Here is a 19316-nt window from a genome sequence, read left to right as displayed (position 1 = left end):
AAAAATTACATCTGATAAATGAGCCATAATCAAAACTTTGAACTCCAAATATAATTAACCAAATAGCACCCAAGTGCCACTTAGGTGAAAGTTAATGGGTGGAAAGTTCATGCTGTAAAGAACAGTTTTTACAACCTGAGCAAACTGGAAGTGCATGATTAAACATTGGTTTGGACAGTGTGAAGAAAGAAATAGTTTAATTTAGAAAAAAAAATACAATGCTAATTGTTCAGAAGTGTGTCTTTATATAAAGACAGGCTTCCAAAGCAAGTTAATAGTGTAAGCAATATGTTTTTTGAACAACTCTATATAAATCTTATCTAAGCAATAATTCAATTTCTCTAAGAGCTTTTCTAAAGGAATTTATTGGTCAAGCTCTGAATATGTTGTCCACAGTAAAAATATTTTTTCTTTTAAAAGAATTGATGGTTTAGCTTCCTCCATAATTTGGACTTGTCTTCATCCAGCGAGTCTGAATGAACAAAAGTTCATCATCTCCTTAAAATATAAAAGCAAGCACAAATATAATTCAAAGGCCAAGAAACTAAAACAAAAGAAGTCCTTCTCATTTTTCCTTTGAAGCTGCTCTCATCCCATAGGGTCCACAAATGAGTAAGCCTTTCCTATGCCAAGTCTTCAAAGTAAAAACTGAAGTGGAAATTTACTCAGTTATCTGGCAAATTCCATCAGTGAGGCAAGCCAAACTAGATTAATGGAGGCTTTACTTTAGTACCTATTTTTGGTTATGATTTTTCAAGAGATTAGGGATTTAAAATTCAGTCTCTAGGTCAAGTATCTTTGTTTTAAATTTTAAGTAGGGAAAAATAACTAGGATATCAAAACCCGATTCCTCTTCTCAAATATAATTTGAAAAATTATGGAGATAACCGCAAATCTCTTAACAATTGAACATCTTTTAAGTCATAATTGATACACAAGAGTCCTAAAGTGTCTATTCCCTGCTGGTTTATAACGCCAATAGGACTCTGTTTGCATGTTGAATGCAATAGGCATGGAAATTTCCAGCAGAAACACTTATAATGCTTATATGTAGCAGTGGGACCATTCAGACTCAGCCCATAAGCCTCAAGGTTAGAAGCTAACATTTCAATGATCTGCCTGATCATCAATGGTGAATCACTATGGAAACTACAGAGATGTCCTGGTACATGGACTAAATATTGGAGAGTGCCACTATGAAATACAACTTGGTGAAGATCTAACAATGAAGGCTCATCTGCTAATGGTCTGGTTTACTTTAAGGCTTAGTAATTAGTGCTACATTCAATCAATTTACATGGACATTAGTCTGTTATTGGTCATCAAGGAGATTTTTCCCTAATGATTCTGAGGAGGGGCAAAGGAAGGATTGCACTGAGATAGTATGTTATTTAGTATTTAAGGACAAATAACATTGTATTTTGTTGAATAATTAAAAGAGTTCTACCCTCCCAAAATGCTGATGGTAAAACTCTCAGCCAAAATAAGGGTTTAATTTATTTTCCCTGAGGTACATACAAGTATTAAACAAATTAACAGGCATTAGATATATACTGAAGATTTCATTACAATGAAACCTGTTACTAAGAGCATCTATTGCTCTGAGACGAGTCCCAACTTTTAAACAGGTGGCAAGAATCTAGTGAGTTCAACATTCTTCTCCCTTTATTCCTGCTTTCTATATTCTGAAAAGTTCTCTAACAATGTCCAAATCCTATTTATGCACATATTAAGGTCATTTATTTTAGACATTTAATGTTGCAAACTGGTGAGCTACAGGCCAAATTGTGCACACAAATATATTTTTGACGCAGTACTCTTTAAGATTGAACTTCAGTGCTCTTCAGTGGGTGTACCTCTTGCTTTTCAGAGGCTCCCCTCTTCCCTGCCGCTATATACCCAGCTATTTGAAGCTTTCTCACAATGACATTATCTATCTTGCCTCCCCTGGTTTGTTTTCCTAACTTACTAGAGTGCCTAGCATGTGTCAATCCTCTGCCAGCAGCCTCTTACCAGCAGGAAATTGATCTCTTGGCCCCTTTGAAACCTCTCCCTGTACGTTGGGCTCTGAATCAAGAAGAATGCCAAGAGTTGGGCATGTTTCCCAGGAGGATGATAGTGAGTTCTTTACTGTCTCCAGGGACTGGTAAGATTAAACTCTTTTCACACAGCATTTAATGATAATCATGGAATATTTGATGTGGCCAGTGTGGCCCATGCTATCAGGGCACCGCCCACATCCTCAAAGGGAAAGATCCCTTTCCCATCTTTGCACACCCCAGCTCCCCATTTGCTTTCACTCCCAACAGCCAGTACTTGTGACTCTTTGTGGGCTGATCATCAGATACAGGAGGTATAAATATGCTGCTCATCGTCCTTAGTTTGCAATGACTCTGGGGTATGTCCTACACTAATTCTAGAGCTCCCCAGCAGGATAAGACCTAAGTTACTCTCCAGAGAACTTTTCTTGTCACTCCTCTTTGTTAACCTCCTTCTCTTTCCCGTCCCACCCTTCTCCAACTCTTCCTAATTACTTTCCCCCAAACCTCATCATAAGCTCTGCTTCTGGGAAATCTACTTAAGACAGCTTGTTTCCCTAAGTGGGAAGGAATAAAGATAATGGGTGCCCAACTCTTCTAGAGACCCTGTAGTGTTCCCATAAAACAAAGTGACTCAAGTTGGGACTTATGTGAGTTATAATATATGTACCATCTCTGTATATACAATGCACTTTCAATTCTTAAGGGCCTTCAGTACATAAATCAGTTACACAAGGATGCTTGAGGTTGACAGCAGAATCATTCATCAAACGCATGCATGGTACTTGGCAACAGGTACTCTGTGATGCTGCCAAATTTGCAATAATATGCAAAAACTCCTGTTGCTATCAAGGAACTATGGGACACCTTAAAAGTTCAGGTTCTTTTTTTTAATTTACCAAGTGACAGGATTAATTTATAAACTGAAATCCCAAACCTCAACACGGCTGTAAATTTTAAATTTGGAATAATATTTCTGAAACTTTGGCTTTTAATTTGTTACTCTTGAGAATCGCTTTCTGGCAAAAGCAGAATGAATAAATGCTAATGATGTAGAGGACCCGGGTTCAGAGACGGTGTTACAATTTTCTAATACATGAAGTATTTAAAGACTGATGAGACAGTACATTATATCTGCATGGTAATTTAGTTCAGAAGTTCAAAATTATTTTATTTTCAGTATTAATTGCTTTTGTCTCTCAATAAATGACTCTGTAGGAAGTGGAATTCAATTTCATTCATTTTCAATAATCGAGATTGCTTTGAACTAGCTCAATAACTCTCAGCTCCTCTTGGCCTCCGATGTATTGCTGGTGGTAGCACATAAATAATCTCGGTTTTCTTTTCAGATTCCTAAGCAGAGCTGCCCTTTAGCAAAAGAGCTAAGCAGACACAGTTTGCTCTCCAAGCTCCCTGCCCTTTTACCATGGCCTCGTCAGCATCCACAGTTCCCCTGCTCCTCTGGTTTCTCCTGCTGTTGTCACCTTTGCCCCCTCCCTGCCCTCCACAAGGGGCAACTGATAGCACAAAGTTATTCACACACCTAAGATTTCCAGCCTCTGTGCCTTTGCTTATGCTGTGCCTTCTGCCTGAAGTAGCCGTCTGCCTGCATATCCAAATATCCAAATATACCAAGAAATGAGCTCAGGGTTCACATCAAAGACCACCATCTCCACAGAGTCTCTGCAGATCTCTCCATGTAGAAGAGAGCATGAGGCTCCCCACTGGACTCCTCTGTACCTCTCCCAGGCCTCTTCATCTCCTTACACTGATTTGGAGTTATTTACATGCCTGTCTCCTCTACTAGACAATTAGCTTCTCAAGGTTACAAATGATAAGCCATTCATCTACATATTTCATGTAGTGCTTAGCTATGTTCCTTGTCAAAAAAAAAAAAAAAGTCTGAATGAATGAATAAACCAATGGATGAATGAATGAATGAGCATTTGGGTTAAGAGAGGCTTGTCAATGTTTTAGCCACATGAAACCACTTTAGTTCCTCCAACATAAGTTTCACTAACTCACCTCAGAGCCTTTGTCTATCCATAGATTCTAGCCCTGATTGGTACCAGCACTATGTCCACGTGGACCCACCCAGCCTCCACTAGAGAACTCAGGGGCAAGGACAACGGTGTGTGCCAGGCCCAGAGCTGGAGCTCAAGCCATGAGCTCAAGTTCAAGCCTATGGAGTGAACAGGATCATGGTTCCCTGTGATTTCATCAGTTTTCCTTTCTCAAATTCACATTTCCAAAGATGATTACAGGCAGGGTGCTTCATGGACCACTGCATTAGAGGTCACATTTTAAGGTCAGTGAGGGAGAGAGATAGCTTTATCCACAAGCCCTGACCGTGCTCAGTGCCCTTTTAGATTTAGATACCCTATAGAAGTTCTGAAAGTTTTTACCTAATGTCCAAAGCAAGATGACTTCCAAACCCACTAACCTATCAGCACTCCATCAACCTTTATGGAATATGTGGGATATGTTTATTGGCACAGGATTTCTTTTTGTCTGTTTGCAAGTCTTTCATTTTTCAGAGTGTTGTAATTGTTTCCCTCCATAGCTCACAGATTCCTAGGGTAAAGGATAAAGGACATGTAACTTTTCTTTTCTTTTTTTTTTTTTTTTTTTTGGTAAGGAAGTTTTGCCCTGAGCTAACATCTGTGCCAATCTTCCTCTATTTTGTATGTGGGACACCGCCACAGCATGGCTTAATGAGCAATGTGTAGGTCTGCGCCTGGGACCCAAACCCGCTAACCCCGGGCCACTGAAGCGGAGCACGCAAACTTAACCACTATGCACCAGGCCAGCCCCCTGACTTTTCTTAACTGGGTTCCCAGCTGGAATGTTGGCACAATGCACTGCATTTGGGTCTTAGGGACTGCTGCCAAGGATTTGATTTGATTGAATTCAATTCAATTCAGATAACATTTATTGTGGACCTGCTAAGCAAAGGAAGTTGCATTTGGATTAAAGGATGAGGTACATATAAATAAAACCCCATTCTTACCCCCAGAAAGCTTACAATCTTGTGGAGAGAAAGACAGGTAAGTTACTATGTTTGAAAGAAGGCAGAGGGGGGAAGTTGTAGCAGCTTTTCTTAAGAACAAGATACTCTATGTGATAGTGTGAAGGGATTGAGTTTAATTTCATAACTTATTATACATTCAAAGAGCTGGAAAGAATTTTGATAGATGTCTGGTCTCTTTCCCTATAATCAATGGAATGTCCAGGAGTCAGGCTCAAAAGTGTGTTATCTGAGCTTGTCCTTAAGTTCTTAAGTGTGTGTGTGTGTGTGTGTGCACGTGTGTCTGGGGGGACTTCCATTATGTTTACCCAGTAGGTTTATCACCATCAAACCTTGTCATAAGCCACACTCCCATGTGGCGCAGGGGGTTTGCTGTTTACTGGGTTATAAGTGCCTTCATTTGCTTAAAAACTATAGCATCTCCCTCAGCCTACTCCAGTCCTTTTTGCCCTTCCTCATTAGGGATAATTCTCAATTTTAACTACTTTTGATGTTCTGCTCTGAACTCACAGCCCAATTAAGCAAGAATGCCCCCAAACTGTAAACAGTAAACAAGCTAATATAAGTTGAGTTCAGGCAACCTAGAGGCAGGAAAATCTCATTGCTTCTGCCCAGTCTTCTCCCTCAGCATCTCCAAGTTCTGCAATCCTTTTTCTTTAAAAAAAAAAAAATGACTGTTTCACATCTTACTTGTGACCCCACTCTTACCGCTCCTGGCTTATTTTCTTTTGTCATACCCAAGAAGCCATTGATTCATATTTTTTTCTAGATGGACAGCATGAAACTACCTCTGATGTGAGGGAAAGATGCTTTAGGCATAAGGAAAGAGAGAAGATCGTTGTTACTTTGCAGTCATCTTCACTATTTTTCCCTGAAGGAACTTCCTGCTAACCTTCAGGAAAATACTTGCAATTATAATCTAACCAACCTCTCCCTATTGTTGCACTGGTGTCCATTCCTAAAGATGGACAACCATATTTTAATGTCCTACCCTATTTTAGATCTGTAAGGCTCTTCTGTAGGGTTGCCACACATCAGGGAAGGACATTGAGTTAGCTTTGAATTCCAGATAAATAACATATAACTGAATATGAGTATGTCCCAAATATTGCAGGGGATATACTTATGGTAAAAACAGTATTTATCTGAAATTCAAATTTACCTTGGTGTTCAAGATTTTTATTTGCTAAATCTGGCAACTATACTTCTCTAATCTCAAAATTGAGATTCAATACGCCTATCACAGAATTTGGGAGGCAGTTTAGTGTGATGGTCCAGTGAAGGTTCTCGAATCTTCATAAACCTGGAATCAGACATAAAATACTTTGTAGTCTGTGTTTGTCACATATTGCGATAGTAATTATGGCCTTTTACAAATATTCTGGTGCTCCTCTCGTCAGAATAAGGTACAATTCCACTTCTTCTGTCCAGTTAAGGCTAGGTGTGGCCAAATAGCTTTGGCCAATGAAATGCACGTGGAAGCTCCTTCCCTTTTCCCTCCGTTAGTGAACATTGAGGCATATACTGAGGTGAAGCCACCATTAGGTGGGGTCCCTGAGTATCTACAATAAGCAGGATATTTTATAATGGGCATGTAGCATGAGTGACAAACTCATTTTGGGGACTAAATTAGCAAGATTTGTAGGATAACCAAGCTTTTGTTGGAAAGGACACTGAATTTGAAATCACAAGACCTACAGTGAAATCTTAATAACTTTCTACTCGTTGGCTTTGTAATGTCTGGCAAATTGCTCCAAAGGTCCAAGCATCAATATAAAAGTGGTGTTGATGATTCTTTTGCAACCTAAGATTCACTACAGTGAGCATTTACTGTATGCTAAATCTGATACTATGGTGAAGAATACAAAAATCAGTAAGACACAATCACCTCATCAACAATAAAAGCTAAACAAAAACATATTAGAGCCATAACACTTTTATTGGACTTACTACATGCCAGACACTGTTCTAAGCACTTTACAAAAATTAACTCATTAGGGGCACATATGTATGGCGACAGAGGGAAACTAGACTTTTGGTGGTGAACACGAAGCAGTCTACACAGAAGCTGAAATATAATGATGTACACCTAAAATTTACATAATGTTATAAACCAATGTGACCTCAATAAAATAAATAAAATAAAATATAGGAATGCCAAAAATAAAATAAAATACAAGTCCCATGTTTAAAAAATATATTAATTCATCTAATTCTCACAACAATCTGTTGGGGTAGGCGCTGTAACTATCCCCATTTTATCCATGAGGAGACAGGCACAAGGAAATTAAGTGGCTTACCTCCATTAGTTGACATTATCCATTATAAAGGTCTGGTTTAGGATCAGAGCTCCTAAAAGGGATAGTTGATGATAACATAGGGAGCATCAGTCACAATGTAAATCAACACATCACTTCCTTCATTGATGAAGTTTTAAATTTGGGAGGGGAGGGGTCAATACAGTTTAACAGGGGGTTCGTGATTTACTGAAGCTCCTTACTTTCATTGAAGACCCTCTCTCTTTTAGTCCTGATGTTCTTTGTTAAGTTAAATCCACGTTTCCAATATTCTCTTGGACATTTTTCTATAGTTTGATAACTCAAACTCACTATGTTCACGAACTGCTCATTTCCTGTCTATTTTCTGCTAATAACTTCTCCGTTTCCGTGACTGGAATCATCATTAATCTAGCTGTCCCAAATTTGAACCACTGCCCTTTGAGTTCTTCTGTTCCCCTGTGCCAACTGTCCTAGAGTGTGTTTTTCTATCCCTTTCCTTACCTTTGTCCCATGTTTCCACACTCACTGTCAATATGCTGCTTTAGATTTTTCCTTTCTCTTTATTTCTACTCCTGCTATCACAGCATCCCACTTTTTGCCCTACCTCTGTTCCCATCCTGTTCAAAAATATTTTACCTAGAGCTGCCTGGTTTCTCTTCCTAAAGGGTAGTTCTACCCTGGTATCCTACTCCAAAGTTTGTAGTGGCCCTCCATGCTCTACTGAACTCCATACAAATTCTTCAACCTGGCAGTCAAGGCTGTTGGTGGTTGGTGGAGACTCTTAATTCTCTTAATAACTCTTAATTCTCTGCATCACATGTCCATAGAGAAAATTTCACTTCCAGGCCCTCTTTCAAGAGAGAGCAGCATTAGAGAGAACAGTCATTTTTGCCAAGCCTGGTAAGACTGGAATAAATATCGCTGTGTATATGAAGTTGAGCTTTGGCTGACTTCTTTGGAAGTAGTCTGTTATGAGATGTCTGTCCCTAGTCTCCTCTTCTCCACTGACTCCACCTTCGGGTCTAGAGGCTTGTGGTTGTCTACATACTCTGTTGGGACCAAGTGGACAAAATTTCCTTACTAAACTTCTGTTCCAAACTACATCCCCCATGCTAGCTTTATTGGCAAGTCTGCTGATAATTTAATCTGTCTGATTCCCATTTCTTTAAGCCAAAACGTTTAGAATCCAAAGGCGAAAGAATATGGATGATGCCTCAGAGACCTTAATAAAAGCCTTCTGCAATTTGGTATCAATTTATCTCATGAGTCTCTCAACCAACTTTTTCAAAACATCAACCTGAAAGTTCTTGCCCAAGTTCACTATTGGTTGACCTCCAAGTTCATCAAGCCCTCCCATGCCCTTATGTCATTGTACATTCTGTCTCTTCACAGAGAATTCATTTCTCACCATTATTTTGCCTGGAAATTCCTGTTTCAGAGCCCACTTAAAATGTTACCTCCTTCAAGCATAAAAGTAGTTTCTCATCTGCACAAATTCTTAGCTCACTAACGTTTTCTTCTACTTTCTCCGCCCCCCAACCCCATACTTCAGTTAGTTCATCTTGCATTATTTTATTTATACTCTTGTCCCATTGTCTTTTTGAACTGTAACTTTCTTTAAGTATCTGTTGTCTGATAGCTCACAATTCCTAACAAATGAATAATAGTATCCTTAAAATATTGATTGAATTGAATGTATGGTCTTACTTTTAAACAGTAAGTGACAGAACAAAGCTCTATTAACAATAAAACTTTATCCTTTACTAATTCAAAGATTTACAACTTGATTTTTGCAAGTACCCTTCTCCTCCTTTCATGCTTCTCCTATTTCTATGCACTTAAGATTTAAAGAGGCTAGATTCTACTTTGGTTTTTAGGCATGAAGCATCTTTAGACAGTTCTTTGGAAGTATTTGCAAGCTTCCTTTTTTCTTTCCTTATAACTCTTAGGGCCAAGACCTGTCTAATTGCTGCAAAGACTCCATTTCTCCCACGTTTACAAATAGAATGTTCACAAGGACAATTACACCTTTCTATTCCTCCTCCGTACATGTACTTTATCTGTGTTTCTTAATATACCTGACAAGTAGTTTAAACTCTGCTCTATCTCAACACTTGCTTTTCCTCTGTGATGATTAAACATTTTCACTTAAAATTCTGCTCCCTCCTTTTCTGTGGCCCCACATAGAAAGCCCTATTCTACTTTTGTTAAACATGGCCTATAAAAGATACACATTTATCGCTACCTCCTCCCAAAGGCATAAATCCACAAGACTGGGAGAGGAGACAACAGCAGATGAAAGACATCAACAGAATTTTAGTAGCTGGAAAGCATATGGAAAACCTAGCAGACCAGAGAGAATTAAAATGTTAAATTGTAGGTTGAGTCAAAGAGGGAGTGGATGGCAACAAGACCAAGCCAATTTATACAACAGAAGGAAATGTAATAGTAGTACATGGCGTCTTCATCTGTGAGCAATATTTGCACAATTATACATGTAACAGTGAATATTGATTAAATTAAAATTGTGATATAACTATATTGGAGAATGGGGTTTGGGAATTGAGTGGATGAACATAATTTGAAAGAGTTAAATCTTTATCTTCTATAATTGAATGCCAGTAAATAATTTCTAGAATTAAATAATCAAAAAACAAATGTATGTACAAGTAAATCAGAAATATTAGAGTAGAATAAAAAAACTTGCTGAAAGTTGAAAATTATTGTCTCCAGGGAGCAGGAATCACTGTTGGAAAATGGTGGAGCATGGAGTTGCTGTTTGGTTATATGTCTTGTAGAACTACTTGACTTCTTGAACTGAATACATGTAATACTTTTCCTCTACAATGAAACCACTTCACTCAAGTGTAACAGGACATAATTTGAATATTTCTGACATGAAGAGCCTTTTGAGAAGTAAAGCTTTATTTAAAAAGTGTTAGCTAGAGGTTCTCATCTTCAGGTGAATCCTTGTGTAAAATACTGACCATTTTATGATGACTTTGGCTGTAAGATAATGAAATGTGTCTCATGTGCTCCAAGAAGGCTAACGCTGTGAAAGTGAACAAGCCATCTGCTAGATCCCCTTCCACACCCACAGTCAGAATGGGTAGAGCAGAGCTTTCTAGGCTTGATTCTTCACTGCCAACTCAACATACCATCTGAGTGTTGTTACGTGAAACTCTGAGTCTAGAAACTTGCCACACTTACATATGCTTGGCATATGCTTTTGCATCTCTCTGAAATGCCCTTCCTCACTTGCCTAGAAAACTCTTAATTAGCTTTAAAACTCCAGGGTAAATGTTTCTTTTTCTATGAAACTTTCCCTCCCCAAATAGTTAATGGCATCCTCTTTCTGTTTGCTTGACCATATTACTCACCACACTACTCACAACCAATTACCTCTCTACATGTCTTTCCCTTTACTCAACTTGAAGGTCTTTGAAAATGGGAACTATATCTTACTGTTTTTATTCACAGTGCCAAAATTATTTACCAAATAAATAAATAGATTCAGAAAATTAGGCAGCTCGTATCAAATACCTGAAATGTTCATTAATTTTACAAAGAATCACCCGTAGCCCACCATCCGCTTATATCTAAAAGTCCAACCAATGTGAAGATGCTGAACTCAAATAACATGCTTTAATTCTTAACACTACATCAGAGGTGTGCTGCACAAATACGTCTACAGAGCTAAGATGTTCAAAGTATGTACTCTTGCCTTTGCGAATCTCACAGCCTGTCCCAGAAAGTGTCCTACCTTTTTCATGACAAGCATCTCAACTGCAAAAAGAAAAGTCAGAGTGGTGGAAACAAGCAACGAAAAATTGCTAGTCCTAATCGTACATATTCCAAAGTCAAGGCTGAAATTCTTGAAACTCTAAGTCAATGTTTGGTGGACCTTTGACAAGTCTCAGTCAAATAACATGAGTGCTAGAGTCTGTAATGAAAGACAACAAATTTGTCTAAAATTGGCAGAGGGACATGTCACTTGATGAGCCTCAGCCTGCCCTTCAAAACCTATTTCCTTTCTCTCAGTTCCTGGATCTCAGTTCTTCCAAAGATATCCCAAAGAGTCCCACTGCTTTGTTTGAGCTGGCCTGATCCACAAGACTTCTCCAAATCAGCTGAAAACTATGCCTGATTGTATTTCCGTACCAGGGACAATTATATCATTACTGAACTCAAGAGAGAAGAAGAGGCCTTAATTTCTTTCTCTACAGATATATCTTTTTATCCATGAAACTATGAAAGCATGGCTGGATGAAGCACAACAATCAGATAAAGAGTAAAGAAATCTGAAAGTAAGTGTCTTTGGCCAGAGAATCTACTAGTTTTCTGTCTCCATAAAGATTAATCAACACATACAGAATGTCTCAGAAATGTCGACACAGTTATAAACATTTTTTAACAACTTGAGTGACTATGTATAAGCAAAATTTGAACAATGAAATAAGCCCTTTGCCATAATAATACATTCCTTCAAAATATCAACATTCTGCTTTTACTGACATATGTTAACATGGGAAAGTTGGATGCATTTCATTGGCATATTATATATTGGGGGATGGAGCTGCTTTTACAAAGTATTCTGCAAGGTACAGACATTCAGATCAACTATGTAGGAAATCCAGACTGGTAATTTAGGTGGCCCAAATCACCACGTTAACTATTTTTCAACTCAGTGTTTTTCACTGTGTACACAATATTTATACAAATTGAAGAGACAAAAATGAGCAATGATCCTGCTAATCTATGCAAGCAGAACAACTTGCATAATTCAGTCCAGAAATGCTGGTAGGCAGCATGGTGCAGTGGGAAGAGCAGGTGTTGGAACCCAAAAGGCCTAGGTTCAAATTCTTTGAGCCTTTCGGTTTCCTTATCTGCAGAAACAGGGAAAACACAACAAGAGCCACCATACTGAGCGATCGGAAGAAAGCATCTAGCATAGGCTTAATAAATTGTGGTGATTACTCCAAAATATGCCACAGCTCTTCACATATTTTACCCATGTACATACGGCCTCAAGTTCCTACGGAACACCATGTTCCTTGTGGTTTGCTATGGTATCCTGTAAGGTAGATGCGGAGTCTGGGGGAATCTTTTAAAAACTCCTTTTTTTTCTTCCATCAGGCTCTTTTACATAAACATTTTTTTTTAAATGAATCCCCCCAAGTCTTTCCTTATGGATTGCGCCCCTGACCTAATTACATAAGTACCTGATGGGCTGGAATGCTTCCAAAAGGGCCTCTTAGGAAAAACAATCTGAAGGGTTTTCTTCCCCTTCTTTTGTAATTACATAATTACTCAGCTGACTAATATGAGTCACCGTGTGCCATTCTAATCTCCCAGGCACAAAATAGTTTTATTATTTTCCTTGGAACTACCTAATTACCCAATGGATAGCAATAATTCCTAGGCTCTTTTCAGTAAGTTATCTGTAAAGCTCAAGGCTGAAATTCCTCCAGAAGTCTTCGAAAATGGAGGAGAACTTAGAATAATATTATCATTCGCCACACGAGACACTGGAGTTCTTGGAGACAAAAGTGATCTAATGATACACCACAAATAAATTTGGAGAAAAATTGTAAGACTCTGGGCATGGGATAAGTTAATGAAGCAGATTGTCCCTGCTAGGTCCTAGGAAATAAGTGTTGCTGAGCCAGAACAGCAGTAGTTGTGTGCGCATCTCATCAGTTAAAAAAGAAATGAGCAAGCATTCCTGATATACGTGTATTTATTTATAAAGTATATGCATCTGCTATGGTTGGCCCATATATTAACTATTAGCAAAGCTTAAAGTAATATTTTGATAAAACCTAAATACTAGGGGCCGGCCCCATGGCTTAGCAGTTAAGTGCATGCGCTCCGCTACTGGCGGCCTGGGTTCGGATCCAGGGTGCGCACCAACGCACCACTTCTCCAGTCATGCTGAGGCCGCGTCCCACAAACAGCAACTAGAAGGATGTGCAACTATGACATACAACTATCTACTGGAGCTTTGGGAAGAAAAAGGGGAAAAGGAGAAAAGGAGGAGGATTGGCAATAGATGTTAGCGCAGGGCCGGTCTTCCTCAGCAAAAAGAGGAGGATTGGCATGGATGTTAGCTCAGGGCTGATCTTCTTCACCAAAAAAAAAAAAAAAACACCTAAATGCTAATAGAAATTATAATATTTTTCCATATCCTAATGGAAACCAAGCATGCTGTTTTGGAGAATGCTGCCTTCCAGAATACTAAAGTCTCCAACCAGTTCTAGAATTGGTTCATGATTGACCTATAGTTGCTCAGTCTCTATTCACTTACAGAATAGATTAGGAGACTGCTCATATTGATTCTTTTCTCCCTTTTAAAAAGGAAGATGCAAGAAAGTCACACAACCCGGGGGCACTTCAGTCTACCCCAGGATATTTTCTAGGGGACGCTCAGAAATCAGTAGGTGCAACAGTCTTCTGTTGCCTTCCCTGCCTTTCCTGACCTTCTTCTTCCCCTCATTTTCCATCAGGCCCAGGAATGGTGGGCTTCTGGAAAGATCTTTCTGGTCTAGAGTCTCAAGTGTTGGGCAGGCTACATGATTTACAAAGCCAACACGTTGGCCTATGCCCTGAGTATGGTAGATTTCTAATAAAAAGAAACACATATTTATCCAAGCTATTGAACAGCTAGGTCAAATTGATATCAAATCTGATCAAGCCATTTTCCAGTGTATAATAAAATACAAAGTCATGTTCATAATTCAACCGTACTTAGAATTTGTCTTCTATAGTTCACATTCATTAAAACTGTTTAAGAAAAAGGAATATATTAAATTTTATTTTAGAACTAATAATAATGTTGAACCTAAAGAACTTCTGAAGCTTCACTAGTACAGCTAAACCTTGTAATATGCTTGTAATTTACTGAAGTAATTATTGATTCAAGTCCCTGACAATGAATTTTATATTCCCGAGATTCACAGCTCACATTTTTTAAAAGTTTCATAGGTGTTAGAAGAAATAAATCTGAAAAACTCTTCAGTCAAATTTGATTCTTCTGGTACATAAACCAAATCACACACCGTAGTAGAAGTAGCACCACTGAAGTTGTTTTGACAGCTGAACACAAACAGAGGCCCCAAACAATGAACACACAGAAACAGTACACTCCCCTGGAGGGAGGCAGCTCTGGCTCTGAACGTCTGGAAGGGAGCCAACAGGCTGTCCATTAACTTAAACCTCTCAGACAACAACAGTTACCTCGCTCTCTCCTGGAAGGACCTCCTGATCAACACTCTCCTGCCCCATCTTGGACCCCCAACTTTCTCAACTCTGTTAAATTAGGGTGGAGAAGAAAAAGAGAGGGAAGCCAGGAAGCTTACTGACATGTCTATAAATGCACAACATCCCACTCTTTCTTCCCAGCTGGGAAGTTAAAGACTCTTCCTTCTCCATCCAACAGGTAGGAAAATTGCTTTTTCAAAGAGGCACTGTATCTGTGCTCATCCCAGCCTTTAGATCAGTGACTTCCTAGAAACAGACCTGCCATCCTTCTTCCTCTCTTCTTAGGCCACTTGGTACCACCAACTAGACTTGACACATTTTTGAACTCTGTCTTTCAGAAGTCATTGGTTATAGTCCATTCCTCTAACTAGAACAAAAATGCTCAGAGGACTTTGATTATAATGCTGATAACTCCCTTCAAGCCATAACTGTCAGATGCCAACAGGATATTCACTGAGAATAATGGGGATGAATAAAGAGAGCTAGGACTGCTGTTTGGGAGAAGGAATGGTTCAAAGATTCCAGGACTGGCCAGATACTTGGTTCACTACTGCTTCCTAAGATCCCACTGTTACTAGAAAGAAGTTTTACATAGTTGTAGAATATTTCCATAACATTAGAAAGGCACTTACTTCAATTTACTATTCATTCAGTCTACAAAAAGTTGAGCACCTACTATTTTCCAGACACTATTTATAGGGAACTAGACAGACAATTCATTCACTCATATTTTGAGTATTATTCATTATAAGCCAGGCATGTGCTGGCCACACACCATGAGTCCCAGCACATGGAACCTTGACATACCAATTCTAGGCTCTGATTACTATAGCAGGGCCTGATAAGAGAGAACTCAAGGATTATTTGGAGCCCTAGAATCTAAAAATAGCTTACCTGCCTGCCTTCCTCCCTCTCTCCCTCTCATCCATCTTTCTAATAAGTGTTAATGAACGGTCTACATATGTTTGGTAGAGTGCTGGGCACTGAGGATACAGCAGTGAGCAGACCCAGCTATGGTTCCTGCCTGACACTTACAAAACTTGACACAAGTCCAATTTCTCAAGTTTTGCTCAATTGGGGAATAAGATATTAATGTGAGAATCACACACAAAAATCTAAAATTGCAACAGTTGTTCATCCTTGGTATATCTTTTCTCCCCCCAGCTTTATTGAGGTATGATTTACAAATAAAAATTGCATAAATTTAGGTTTTATAATGTGATTTTTTTAAGGTGTATAATGTGATGATTTAATATTGTGAAATGATTACCATAATCAAGTTACTCTATCACTTCACATACTTAGCATTTTTTTTGTGTGTGGTGAAAACATTTAAGATCTACTCTCTCGGAAAATTCAAGTATACAATACAGGATTATTAACTGTAGTCACCATGCTGTATATTAGATCCCCAGAACTTACTCATCTTATAACTTCAAATTTGGACACTTTGACCAACATCTCCCCATTTCCCCCACCTTCTAGCCCTTGGCAACCACTGTTCTAAAATCTGGTTCTATGAGTTCAACGTTTTTCAATTCCACACATAGACGAGATCATAATGGTCACTAGTCTTTGAATGTGCGGTGGAGAAGCTGTGATGCATTAAAGATAAGAAGTTTGGTCAAAGAAGAAGGAAGAGTCTATTAAGAATTGACTGAGAAGGTTTTGTTGTTTAAAATTCTTCCCCGAACTCGTTTACCTTCTGTTGATTCATTTTCATTTACTTTAAAGGATTTCTTTGGACTGAAACTCTAATTAAAAAAAGAAATAGGAAAGCTTGAGAGATCTGCAGAACATCACTTCCCCAGTCGGGATGGCTTGCGCTCCAAGTCTTTACACTCACACACGGTTTCTATTAAAGCCATTGAGAAGTACTTCTGAGCAGCGTCAAGCACACGTTTCCTCAGTAAGCCACAAAATAAAGTGCTATTAATTCTCACCAATATTCATGAAATGATTGCCTTTTATTGCATATGTCTGACCTCCTACCATTGTCTCGAGGCTTCCTATAACTTTCTGACCCATGGGTGAACCTCTTTGCATCTTAGGGAGTATACTGAGTGGTCATAAAAACGTTCAAGGTTGCCTTCACTTATGAAGTTTAATATGCTATTCAGACAGAAATTATATCAACGTAATTATAAGTAATCTTTTTTTTAAAAAGGAAAGATCTGTAACATCTACTTTTCCTTCCCTCTCCCTGAACTCCATGGTAGGAATAAGATTTTTTTCTAGAGAAAGACATTCTTTTTGAATCTATTAATACATCACTCCAAATTTTCCTTTACTCTTCTATTTTTTTGATTCACTTCCAAGTCTTGTTGAAAGTGGTTTAAAAAAAGTTATTTTGAAAAAACATATTATATTTTACATCTACTCTGACCACTCTAAGGTTACAAGCCTCTGAAGTACACTTGGCCTGTTGCCGGGTGTATTTATTACCATTAATAAATGAGTCGCTGGTGTAAGAATGCAAATTTTATGTGGCCCATGTATAAATGAGCCTGTTAAGAATGACCAGATACACATTTTATGTGACTGCTAAATAATCATGTCATAGAAATACAGCTTGTGAATTCAACATTAAAGAAAGAAATGGATTCGAATAATGTCAGAGTGAGTATTTGTCAAAACATGGTTTTGGTGAGTTAAGGCCGTAAAACAAGGACAAAAGAAAGCATTCAGGTTAATAGGAAGAGAATGTGGAAGGTCAAGCTTACCACAATGGCCTCTGACGGCCACTCCCCTACCTTTATGTCATTAAATTATGAAGGACCATCCAATTCACAAAACTGCTCATATATTTTCAACATTTTTGTCTGTGAAGACAGGAATTGGATGAGGACATCTGAAGCCACGTCTATAGAGAGCAGAAAATGCTATCAGGTAGTGGGGACATGGTAGTGAAGGAGACAGATATGATCATGGAGCTCACATTCGAGGAGGGCGTGGACATTCAATGACTAATCATACAGTACATTATAGTTCTATACTTGTGTTAAGTATTATTTGGTGTCCATCAAGTGGCACAAACCAGAGTTCTCCAAATGACATTTCCATATCAAGCTGTCCCATCCAATCAGAAGTCTAGGTATTAGTTTAATGTCATTTCTCTAGTTGGAGCATTGAGCAGCAGCTTCAGATAATGAGGAAGGGCTCAGATCAACTGGCCAAGGGGAGAGTCAAGAGCAGTCACTAGGGCATTCTGCAAAGCAAAGGACTATGAAACCCAAAACTACTGGGCATTGAAACACTGATACCGTTCTAGAACATTTGAATGAGACAGAAGTTACTTAGTCTTGGTCTGGACACAGTTTCATAACTTAACCTTCATTCCCAATGCTTTCACTAAATATTGTAGTATCACCTCTTTAATTAGTTAGATCTCTAGGTAAACAAGTAGGGCTTGGGAGAGTTTCTTTGGCCATGCAATGTTTCAAAAGTATTAGAAATCACTGCCAACGCTTAAAAAATCAGATTTTACATAAACTACATATCCAATTTTTGTTATTTTTTTTTAAATGGAAAGGTCTGGCAATATTCTCATATTAGCATCAATCAGCAGGAACAGAGTAGTGTTGACTTCCCTCTAAGTTGGGAAAAAAAAGTGTCATCTACTTTACCACAGTCTCTTCCACTCTCGATGTTATTACACCTTGGGGGATGGAGGAAGTGGGCTTCACTCACTGACTTTATATGCCCTGCCTTTGGAGGCAGCTGCTTTGTAAATTTCAAGCTTTAATTGCATCATTAATTCAGACAGTCCAGGCTTTTCAGTATTTTGCCTTCCTCTGTTCCACGGATGCTATATTATTACCTTTACTTTACTTAACACTTTATTCATTAATTCCTGCATTTCTGCAGCAGTTCTAACTCCAAGCTAAACTATTTACACAATTATTTATTCGATAGATATTTACCTATTATTTTATACTAATTGGGGGTTTGTTATTAGTGCTGTTGAGTCAATTCTGACTTCTAGAGACCCTGGGTACAGCAGAGCAGAACCCTGCCCAGTCTTTTGGTGCTATCCCTCTCACCTTCCAGCGCCATATCAGACAACGCTCCACTGCTATTCACAGGGTTTTCATGGACAATTTTTCTGGAAGTGAATGGTCAGGTTCTTCTTCCTAGTGTGGAAGCTCTGCTAAAACCTGTCCACCATGAGTGACCCTGCTGGTATTTAATATACTGGTGGCATAGCTTTCAGCAACTCAGCAACACTCAGCCACCACAGTATGACAACCGACAGATGGGTGGTGTCGTTTCCCGACCAAGAAACGAACCCAGGCCTGGGTGGTGAGAGCACCCAATTTTAACCATAGACTACCAATTGGGGGTTGGGGGTGGGCAAATAGACATATAAGGCACAATCTCTGTCCTCAAGAACTCCAAAATCTAAAAGAGGAATTTAGAGTTGAGGAGAGTAGCAGGGATTTAAAAAATTCTGAGCTGGAGAGCCATGTATCAGACCATAAATTTTGATCTTCCACATTTTGTAGGAGGACAAGGGTGCAACTTTTTATTTTGTCATATGTCCTTCCTCTCAACTATATTCTGTCCTTTTTTTTCCCCCTTCTTTAAGGATATGAGGCAAGTTAATTGAGTTAGGAGGCAAAGAACAGAATATATATTTGAAAGCCAGATCCATGGACCTTGCTCTGCAAACTTTTCCAATGCAAGCTCTTAATGATAGTGTCAAAGGAT

At 38.7% G+C, this 19316-nt stretch overlaps 1 protein-coding gene across 6 annotated transcripts in view; it reads right to left on the bottom strand.

Moving 5' to 3' along the window:
* The window catches only part of RARB (retinoic acid receptor beta), an 824831-nt gene that overhangs the window by 483360 nt on the left and 322155 nt on the right, over positions 1-19316 (bottom strand). The window contains exon 3 of one of the 6 annotated variants that reach the window (XM_058553911.1): positions 17360-17469. The exons of 4 other annotated variants lie outside the window; for them this stretch is intronic. The gene's annotated coding sequence lies outside the window, so the exon portion shown is untranslated. Of the gene's footprint in view, positions 1-7367; positions 7467-17359; positions 17470-19316 lie in introns of those variants that run through there. One more of the 6 variants, XM_058553921.1, reaches the window with a different exon arrangement.

The sequence above is a fragment of the Diceros bicornis genome, chromosome 2, assembly GCF_020826845.1.
Source record: "Diceros bicornis minor isolate mBicDic1 chromosome 2, mDicBic1.mat.cur, whole genome shotgun sequence".
In the NCBI taxonomy this organism is placed as follows: domain Eukaryota; kingdom Metazoa; phylum Chordata; class Mammalia; order Perissodactyla; family Rhinocerotidae; genus Diceros; species Diceros bicornis.
The sequence above is the reverse complement of the archived record's forward strand: the minus strand, read 5'-3'. Positions and strand labels throughout refer to the sequence as shown.